Here is a 10,000-nt window from a genome sequence, read left to right as displayed (position 1 = left end):
TTTCAGAACATATTCTAAGGTCAGGCAGAGGTTTCAGTGCCTATTCTTGGGCCAGGCAGGGGTTTCTAAACCTATTCTTGGGCCAGGGAGAGGTTTCAGAACCTATTCTTGGGCCGGTCAGAGGTTTCAGAACCTATTCTCGGGCCAGGCAGAGGTTTCAGAACCTATTCTTGGGCCAGGCAGAGGTTTCAGAACCTATTCTTGGGTCAGGCAGAGGTTTCAGAACCTATTCTTGGGTCAGGCAGAGGTTTCAGTACCTATTCTTAGACCAGGCAGGGGTTTCAGATCCCATTCTTGGGCCAGGCAGAGGTTTCAGAACCTATTCTTGGGTCAGGCAGAGGTTTCAGAACCTATTCTCGGGTCAGGCAGAGGTTTCAGAACCTAACCTTAGGTCAGGCAGAGGTTTCAGAACCTATTCTTGGGTCAGGCAGAGGTTTCAGAAACTATTCTTGGGCCAAGTAGGGGTTTTAGAACCTATTCTTAGGTCAGGCTGAGGTTTCAGAACCTATTCTTGGGTCAGGCAGAGGTTTCAGAACCTATTCTTGGGTCAGGCAGAGGTTTCAGAACCTATTCTTGGGCCAAGTAGGGGTTTCAGAACCTATTCTTGGGCCAGGCAGGGGTTTCATAACCTATTCTTGGGCCAGGCAGAGGTTTCAGAACCTATTCTTGGGTCAGGCAGAGGTTTCAGAACCTATTCCTGGGTCAGGCAGAGGTTTCAGAACCTATTCTTGGGTCAAACAGGGGTTTCAGAACCTATTCTTAGGTCAAGCAGAGGTTTCAGTGCCTATTCTTGGGCCAGGCAGGGGTTTCAGAACCTATTCTTAGGCCAGGCAGAGGTTTCAGAACCTACTCTTGGGCCAGGGAGAGGTTTCAGATCCTATTCTTGGGCCAGGCAGAGGCTTCAGAACCTATTCTTGGGTCAGGCAGAGGTTTCAGAACCTATTCTTGGGCCAGGGAAAGGCTTCAGAACCTATTCTTGGGACAGGCAGAGGTTTCAGAACCTATTCTTGGGTCAGGCAGAGGTTTCAGAACCTATTCCTGGGCCAGGCAGAGGTTTCAGATCCTATTCTTGGGCCAGGCAGGGAGAAATAGACGTGAATGTGAACGAATGTGGCCTTTATTTTTCTTTTGGTCTTCTCCTGGCGCTACCTTGCTGACGCAGGGTTGGCGATGCTGTTTTCTGTGGGGGGGTGACGTCGGGAATGGATGAATGCAAGCGAGTATGAATATGTGCGTGTGTATATATGTATCTAATATGGCTGTGTCCCCCCCCCCCCCAATTCTAACACACAATTCGTGTGTTAGAATTGTGGTTGGGGATGGTGTTGCAATAGGGTGGTGATGGTTAGGCGTTCAGATTGTGGTAGTTGTGGTGATATTGTCCAAAATGATGCAGATTGTGGTAGTTGTGGTGATATTGTCCAAAATGGTGCAGATTGTGGTAGTTGTGGTGATATTGTCCAAAATGGTGCAGATTGTGGTAGTTGTGGTGATGCTGTCCAAAATGGTGCAGATTGTGGTAGTTGTGGTGATATTGTCCAAAATGGTGCAGATTGTGGTAGTTGTGGTGATATTGTCCAAAATGGTGCAGATTGTGGTAGTTGTGGTGATGCTGTCCAAAATGGTGCAGATTGTGGTAGTTGTGGTGATATTGTCCAAAATGGTGCTGATTGTGGTAGTTGTGGTGATATTGTCCAAAATGGTGCAGAGTGTGGTAGTTGTGGTGATATTGTCCAAAATGGTGCAGATTGTGGTAGTTGTGGTGATGCTGTCCAAAATGATGCAGATTGTGGTAGTTGTGGTGATATTGTCCAAAATGGTGCAGATTGTGGTAGTTGTGGTGATATTGTCCAAAATGGTGCAGAGTGTGGTAGTTGTGGTGATATTGTCCAAAATGGTGCTGATTGTGGTAGTTGTGGTGATATTGTCCAAAATGGAGCTAGCTCGATTGTGGTAGTTTTGGTGATATTGTCCAAAATGGTGCAGATTGTGGTAGTTGTGGTGATACTGTCCAAAATGGTGCTGATTGTGGTAGTTGTGGTGATGCTGTCCAAAATGGTGCAGATTGTGGTAGTTGTGGTGATACTGTCCAAAATGGTGCTGATTGTGGTAGTTGTGGTGATATTGTCCAAAATGGTGCAGATTGTGGTAGTTGTGGTGATATTGTCCAAAATGGTGCTGATTGGGGTAGTTGTGGTGATATTGTCCAAAATGGTGCAGATTGTGGTAGTTGTGGTGATATTGTCCAAAATGGTGCTGATTGTGGTAGTTGTGGTGATATTGTCCAAAATGATGCAGATTGTGGTAGTTGTGGTGATATTGTCCAAAATGGTGCAGATTGTGGTAGTTGTGGTGATATTGTCCAAAATGGTGCAGATTATGGTAGTTGTAGTGAATTGTCCAAAATGGTGCTGATTGTGGTAGTTGTGGTGATATTGTCCAAAATGGTGCAGATTGTGGTAGTTGTGATATTGTCCAAAATGGTGCAGATTGTGGTAGATGTGGTGAATTGTCCAAAATGGAGCTGATTGTGGTAGTTGTGGTGATATTGTCCAAAATGGTGCAGATTGTGGTAGTTGTGATATTGTCCAAAATGGTGCTGATTGTGGTAGTTGTGGTGATTGTCCAAAATGGTGCAGATTGTGGTAGTTGTGGTGATATTGTCCAAAATGTGCAGATTGTGGTAGTTGTGGTGATATCGTCCAAAATGGTGCAGATTGTGGTAGTTGTGGGTGATATTGTCCAAAATGGTGCTGATTGTGGTAGTTGTTGGTGATATTGTCCAAATGGTGCAGATTGTGTAGTTGTGGTGATATTGTCCAAAATGGTGCTGATTGTGTAGTTGTGGTGATATTGTCCAAATGGTGCAGATTGTGGTGAATTGTCCAAAATGGTGCAGATTGTGGTAGTTGTGGTGATATTGTCCAAAATGGTGCAGATTGTGGTAGTTGTGGTGATATTGTCCAAAATGGTGCTGATTGTGGTAGTTGTGGTGAAATTGTCCAAAATGGCGCAGATTGTGGTAGTTGTGGTGATATTGTCCAAAATGGTGCTGATTGTGGTAATTGTGGTGATATTGTCCAAAATGGTGCTGATTGTGGTAGTTGTGGTGAATTGTCCAAATGGTGCAGATTGTGGTAGTTGTGGTGATATTGTCCAAAATGTGCAGATTTGTGGTAGTTGTGGTGATATTGTCCAAAATGGTGCTGATTGTGGTAGTTGTGGTGATATTGTCCAGAATGGTGCAGATTGTGGTAGTTGTGGTGATATTGTCCAAAATGGTGCTGATTGTGGTAGTTGTGGTGAATTGTCAATGGATTGTGGTAGTTGTGGATATTGTCCAGAATGGTGCTGATTGTGGTAGTTGTGATATTGTGCAAAATGGTGCAGATTGTGGTAGTTGTGGTGATATTGTCCAAAATGGTGCAGATTGTGGTAGTTGTGGTGATATCGTCCAAAATGGTGCAGATTGTGGTAGTTGTGGTGATATTGTCCAAAATGGTGCTGATTGTGGTAGTTGTGGTGATATTGTCCAGAATGGTGCAGATTGTGGTAGTTGTGGTGATATTGTCCAAAATGGTGCTGATTGTGGTAGTTGTGGTGATATTGTCCAAAATGGTGCAGATTGTGGTAGTTGTGGTGATATTGTCCAAAATGGTGCTGATTGTGGTATTGTGGTGATATTGTCCAAAATGGTGCAGATTGTGGTAGTTGTGGTGATATTGTCCAAAATGGTGCAGATTGTGGTAGTTGTGATATTGTGCAAAATGGTGCAGATTGTGGTAGTTGTGGTGATATTGTCCAAAATGGTGCAGATTGTGGTAGTTGTGGTGATATTGTCCAAAATGGTGCAGATTGTGGTAGTTGTGGTGATATTGTCCAAAATGGTGCTGATTGTGGTAGTTGTGGTGATATTGTCCAAAATGGTGCAGATTGTGGTAGTTGTGGTGATATTGTCCAAAATGGTGCTGATTGTGGTAGTTGTGGTGAATTGTCCAAAATGGTGCAGATTGTGGTAGTTGTGGTGATACTGTCCAAAATGGTGCAGATTGTGGTAGTTGTGGTGATATTGTCCAAAATGGTGCAGATTGTGGTAGTTGTGGTGATATTGTCCAAAATGGTGCAGATTGTGGTAGTTGTGGTGATATTGTCCAAAATGGTGCAGATTGTGGTAGTTGTGGTGATATTGTCCAAAATGGTGCAGATTGTGGTAGTTGTGGTGATATTGTCCAAAATGGTGCAGATTGTGGTAGTTGTGGTGATATTGTCCAAAATGGTGCAGATTGTGGTAGTTGTGGTGATATTGTCCAAAATGGTGCAGATTGTGGTAGTTGTGGTGATATTGTCCAAAATGGTGCAGATTGTGGTAGTTGTGGTGATATTGTCCAAAATGGTGCAGATTGTGGTAGTTGTGGTGATATTGTCCAAAATGGTGCTGATTGTGGTAGTTGTGGTGATATTGTCCAAAATGGTGCAGATTGTGGTAGTTGTGGTGATATTGTCCAAAATGGTGCAGATTGTGGTAGTTGTGGTGATATTGTCCAAAATGGTGCAGATTGTGGTAGTTGTGGTGATATTGTCCAAAATGGTGCAGATTGTGGTAGTTGTGGTGATATTGTCCAAAATGGTGCAGATTGTGGTAGTTGTGGTGATATTGTCCAAAATGGTGCAGATTGTGGTAGTTGTGGTGATATTGTCCAAAATGGTGCAGATTGTGGTAGTTGTGGTGATATTGTCCAAAATGGTGCAGATTGTGGTAGTTGTGGTGATATTGTCCAAAATGGTGCAGATTGTAGTTGTGGTGATATTGTCCAAAATGGTGCAGGTTGTGGTGATGCTGTCCAAAATGGTGCAGATTGTGGTAGTTGTGGTGATATTGTCCAAAATGGTGCAGATTGTGGTAGTTGTGATATTGTCCAAAATGGTGCAGATTGTGGTAGTTGTGATATTGTCCAAAATGGTGCAGGTTGTGGTGATGCTGTCCAAAATGGTGCAGATTGTGGTAGTTGTGGTGATATTGTCCAAAATGGGGGTTGGTCGTGGCGCTGTTGAAATTGGGTGGTGCTGGTTGTGCCTGAGAATGGTGATAGTAAGTAATGATCTTTTGGTGAGATGGTGGTAGTAGTGTTGATGATGGTGATAGAGAAGATGGCACAGGTAGGGAGAGGAGGGGAAAAAATCGACCAGGTAGTGAGGAAAAAATCGACCAGGTAGTGACGGAAAAATCGACCAGGTAGTGAGGGAAAAAAAGAAAAAAATCGACCAGATAGTGAGGATAACGAAGAAAAATCGACCAGATAGTGAGGATAACGAAGAAAAATCGACCAGATAGTGAGGGAAAAAAATGAAAAATCGACCAGATAGTGAGGGAAAAACGAAAAAAATCGACCAGGTAGTGAGGAAAAAAGAAAAAATCGACCAGATAGTGAGGGGAAAAAGAAAAAATCGACCAGATAGTGAGGAAAAAAAAGAAAAATCGACCAGATAGTGAGGAAAAAAGAAAAAAATCGACCAGATAGTGAGGGGAAGAAAGAAAAAATCGACCAGATAGTGAGGAAAAAAGAAAAAATCGACCAGATAGTGAGGAAAGCAAGAGAAAAAAAATCGACCTGGTAGTGAAGAAAATAAAAGAAAAAATCGACCAGATAGTGAGGAAAGCAAGAGAAAAAAATCGACCAGATAGTGAGGGGAAAAAAGAAAAAATCAACCAGATAGTGAGGAAAGCAAGAGAAAAAAATGACCTGGTAGTGAAGAAAAAAAAAAAAAATAGACCAGGTTTTTGTTGAGAAAAAAAAAATTCCATATAGATTCTCTCTCTCTCTCTCTCTCTCTCTCTCTCTCTCTCTCTCTCTCTCTCTCTCTCTCTCTCTCTCTCTCTCTCTCAGATGTTCTCGTGGTACAATCCCATGGTGACCTTTGACCTACATGAGACGTTGACCTTAGATAGTGGCCATGCAATGTTCAAGCTTGGGGGTCATAGGTCAAGCGTTCTCACAAAAAAAATGTTTAACCTTTAACTACTGTTCTACTTCGACGTCAGTTCCCTAAAGTGAGCCTTGGAGTTTGGGTTGATTTCGCGTCTCCCTCTCTCGTGGAAATGGCAATTGGAAGAGAGTATAGTTCGAGCGTATGGAGAGGATGAGTGAAGAGGGATTGACTTGAGAGGATTTGGGTGTTATAGGTGTAAGGACGCAGGGTATAGGAGGATCGAGATGATGAACGATTGTAGTATAGGTTTTTTAAGGAGGGGTATCGGGGCTCGAACATTTCAGGAGGGTGAGAGGCATGCATGGGATGGAATTAAGTTGGTTTGTCAGGGGGTATCGGGGCTCGAACATTTCAGGAGGGTGAGAGGCATGCATGGGATGGAATTAAGTTGGATTGTTAGGGGATATCGAGGCTCGGACATTTCAGGAGGGTGAGAGGCATGCATGGGATGGAATTAAGTTGGATTGTGAGGGGGTATCGGGGCTCGAACATTTCAGGAGGGTGAGAGGCATGCATGGGATGGAATTAAGTTGTTTTTTTAGGGGGTATCGGGGCCCGAACATTTCAGGAGGGTGAGAGGCATGCATGGGATAGAATTAAGTTGGATTGTTAGGGGGTATCGGGGCTCGAACATTTTCAGGAGGGTGAGAGGCATGCATAGGATGGAATTAAGTTGGTTTGTTAGGGGATGTCGGGGCTCGAACATTTCAGGAGGGTGAGAGGCATGCATGGGATGGAATTAAGTTGGTTTGTTAGGGGGTATCGGGGCTCGAACATTTCAGGAGGGTGAGAGGCATGCATGGGATGGAATTAAGTCGTATTGTTACGGGGTATCGGGGCTCGAACATTTTCAGGAGGGTGAGAGGCATGCATGGGATGGAATTAAGTTGGATTGTTAGGGGATGTCGGGGCTCGAACATTTCAGGAGGGTGAGAGGCATGCATGGGATAGAATTAAGTTGGATTGTTAGGGGGTATCGGGGCTCGGACATTTCAGGAGGGTGAGAGGCATGCATGGAATGGAATTAAGTTGGTTTGTTAGGGGGTATCGGGGCTCGAACATTTCAGGAGGGTGAGAGGCATGCATGGGATGGAATTAAGTTGGTTTGTTAGGGGGTATCGGGGCTCGAACATTTCAGGAGGGTGAGAGGCATGCATGGGATGGAATTAAGTTGGTTTGTTAGGGGGTATCGGGGCTCGAACATTTCAGGAGGGTGAGAGGCATGCATGGGATGGAATTAAGTTGGATTGTTAGGGGATGTCGGGGCTCGGACATTTCAGGAGGGTGAGAGGCATGCATGGGATAGAATTAAGTTGGATTGTTAGGGGGTATCGGGGCTCGGACATTTCAGGAGGGTGAGAGGCATGCATGGGATGGAATTAAGTTGGATTGTGAGGGGGTATCGGGGCTCGGACATTTCAGGAGGGTGAGAGGCATGCATGGGATGGAATTAAGTTGTTTTTTTAGGGGGTATCGGGGCTCGAACATTTTCAGGAGGGTGAGAGGCATGCATGGGATGGAATTAAGTTGGTTTGTTACGGGGTATCGGGGCTCGAACATTTTCAGGAGGGTGAGAGGCATGCATGGGATGGAATTAAGTTGGTTTGTTAGGGGGTATCGGGGCCCGAACATTTCAGGAGGGTGAGAGGCATGCATGGGATGGAATTAAGTTGGATTGTTAGGGGATGTCGGGGCTCGAACATTTTAAGAGGGTGAGAGGCGTGCGTGGGATAGAATGAAGTCGGGCTGAGGTGGTATATGGGGGGCGGTGTGCTATCGAAACGCCGTGGGTGGAATTGAGTGCAGGGGCTTGGCTGCGGAGATGGTGATGGGCCATTGCCCAACTATTTCTGGCAATGGAAATGGGTCTAGGTGTAGGAGGGAGGGGTTGATGGGAGGGGAATGGGTGTGTGGAAGGGGTGATTGCTTCTCATATGTGACTCCACCTGCGTCAGGTGTGTGACTCCACCTCTGACTCCCTCCCTCCCTCCCTCCCTCCCTTCCTCCTCCAGCACCTCTAACTCTCCCCTCCCTCCCTCCTTCCCTCCTTCCTCCCTCCAGCACTTCTTGACTATCCCCTCCCTCCCTCCCTTCCTCCCTCCTTCCTCCAGCACCTCTGACTCTCCCCTCCCTCCCTCCTTCCCTCCCTCCTTCCTCCAGCACCTCTGACTATCCCCTCCCTCCCTCCTTCCCTCCCTTCCTCCCTCCAGCACCTCTGACTCTCCCCTCCCTCCCTTCCCTCCCTCCCTCCTCCATCACCTCTTGACTCTCCCCTCCCTCCCTCCCTCCCTTCCTCCCTCCAGCACCTCTGACTCTCCCCTCCCTCCCTCCCTCCCTCCCTCCTTCCTCCAGCACTTCTTGACTATCCCCTCCCTCCCTCCCTTCCTCCCTCCTTCCTCCAGCACTTCTTGACTCTCCCCTCCCTCCCTCCCTCCCTCCATCCTTCCTTCCTCCAGCACCTCTGATTCTCCCCTCCCTCCCTCCTCCCCTCCCTCCTCCAGCACCTCTTGACTCTCCCCTCCCTCCCTCCTTCCCTCCCTCCCTTCTCCAGCACCTCTGACTCTCCCGTCCCTCCCTCCTCCATCACCTTGACTCACCCTTTCCCTCTCCCAGGACCTCCGACTTCCCCTCCCTCCCTCCTTCCCCACACCTATGACTCACCCCTCCCTCACCCAGCACCTTGACTCACACCCCTCCTTCCCTCCCTCCCTCCTTCTTCCCTCCCTCCCCCAGCACCTTGACTCCCTCCTCCCTCCCTCCCCCAGCCCCTGTGACTCACCTCCCTGACTCACCCTTCCTTCCCTCCCTCGCCCAGCACCTTGACTCCCTCCCCTCCCTCCCCCAGCCACTGTGACTCACCTCCCTCCCTCCCCAGCACCTCTGACTCCCTCCCTCCCTCCCTCCTCTTCCCTCCCTCCCCCAGCACCTCTGACACCCCCCTCCCCCTCTTTCCCCCTCCCCCTCTTTCCCTCCCTTTCCCCCTCTTTCCCCCCTCTCCCCTTCCTTCCCCCCCCTCCCCTTCTTTCCCCCCTCCCCTTCCTTCCCCCCTCCCCTTCCTTCCCCCCCTCTCCCCTTCTATCCCCCTCTCCCCCTCCTTCCCCCCTCTCCCCTTCTTTCCCTCCCCCTCTGCCCTTCCTTCCCCACTCTCCCCTTCCTTCCCCCCTCCCTCCCCTTCCTTCCCCCCTCCCTCCCCTTCCCCCCACCCCCTCTCCCTCCCCCGTAGAAGGCGCCACCTCGCGAGCCAGAAGGGCGCATCCCACACACACACGCACACACACACACACACACACACACCTTGCGATATTGATTGCGTCTCTGGCTCGAAAATTGGCCCAGTGACTCAACCTGGGGTTTGCCCCACACACACACCCACACACCCACGCCCACGACCTCCACAGTGAGAGTTGGTCTACGTCATTGTTATGTTGTACACACACACACACACACACACACACACACACACACATACCAGCCTATGTCAGGCAAACGTGTGTGTGTGTGTGTGTGTGTGTGTGTGTACAGTAGTAAGGGCAATAGTACACACACACACGCGCGCGTACACACACACACACACACACACACACACACACACACACACACACACACACACACATACACACACACATACACACACACACACCAGCCTATGTCAGGCAAACGTGTGTGTGTGTGTGTGTGTGTGTGTGTGTGTGTGTGTGTGTGTGTGTGTGTGTCTACCCAGACAGTAGAAAGGACAATATTACTTCAACACAGGTTAAGGGACAGGGTAACGACGGGAATGGATGAAGGCAGCGAGTATGGATATGTACATGTGTGTCTATGTATATGTTTGTGTATGTATATGTATGTATACGTTCTATGTATATGTATGTATATATGCATGTGTGGGCGTGTATGTATATACATGTGTATGTGGGTGGGTTGGGCCATTCTTTCGTCTGTTTCCTTGCGCTACCTCGCTCAAGCGGGAGACGGCGGTTAAGCATAGTAAATAAAAAGTAAATAAATGTAT

At 47.7% G+C, this 10,000-nt stretch overlaps 1 protein-coding gene and 1 long non-coding RNA gene across 2 annotated transcripts in view; both read left to right on the top strand.

The window, feature by feature from the left end:
- The window catches only part of LOC139764293 (uncharacterized), a 182,700-nt gene that overhangs the window by 54,988 nt on the left and 117,712 nt on the right, over window positions 1-10,000 (top strand). The gene's annotated exons all lie outside the window — the stretch shown is intronic.
- LOC139764262 (uncharacterized) lies at window positions 4,913-5,418 on the top strand. The gene is made up of 2 exons (XR_011716330.1): window positions 4,913-5,093; window positions 5,126-5,418. It is a non-coding gene; the product is annotated as an uncharacterized lncRNA (long non-coding RNA).

This window comes from Panulirus ornatus, chromosome 49, assembly GCF_036320965.1.
Source record: "Panulirus ornatus isolate Po-2019 chromosome 49, ASM3632096v1, whole genome shotgun sequence".
NCBI classification, from domain to species: Eukaryota; Metazoa; Arthropoda; class Malacostraca; order Decapoda; family Palinuridae; genus Panulirus; species Panulirus ornatus.
This window is presented reverse-complemented; position numbering and strand designations above follow the sequence as displayed.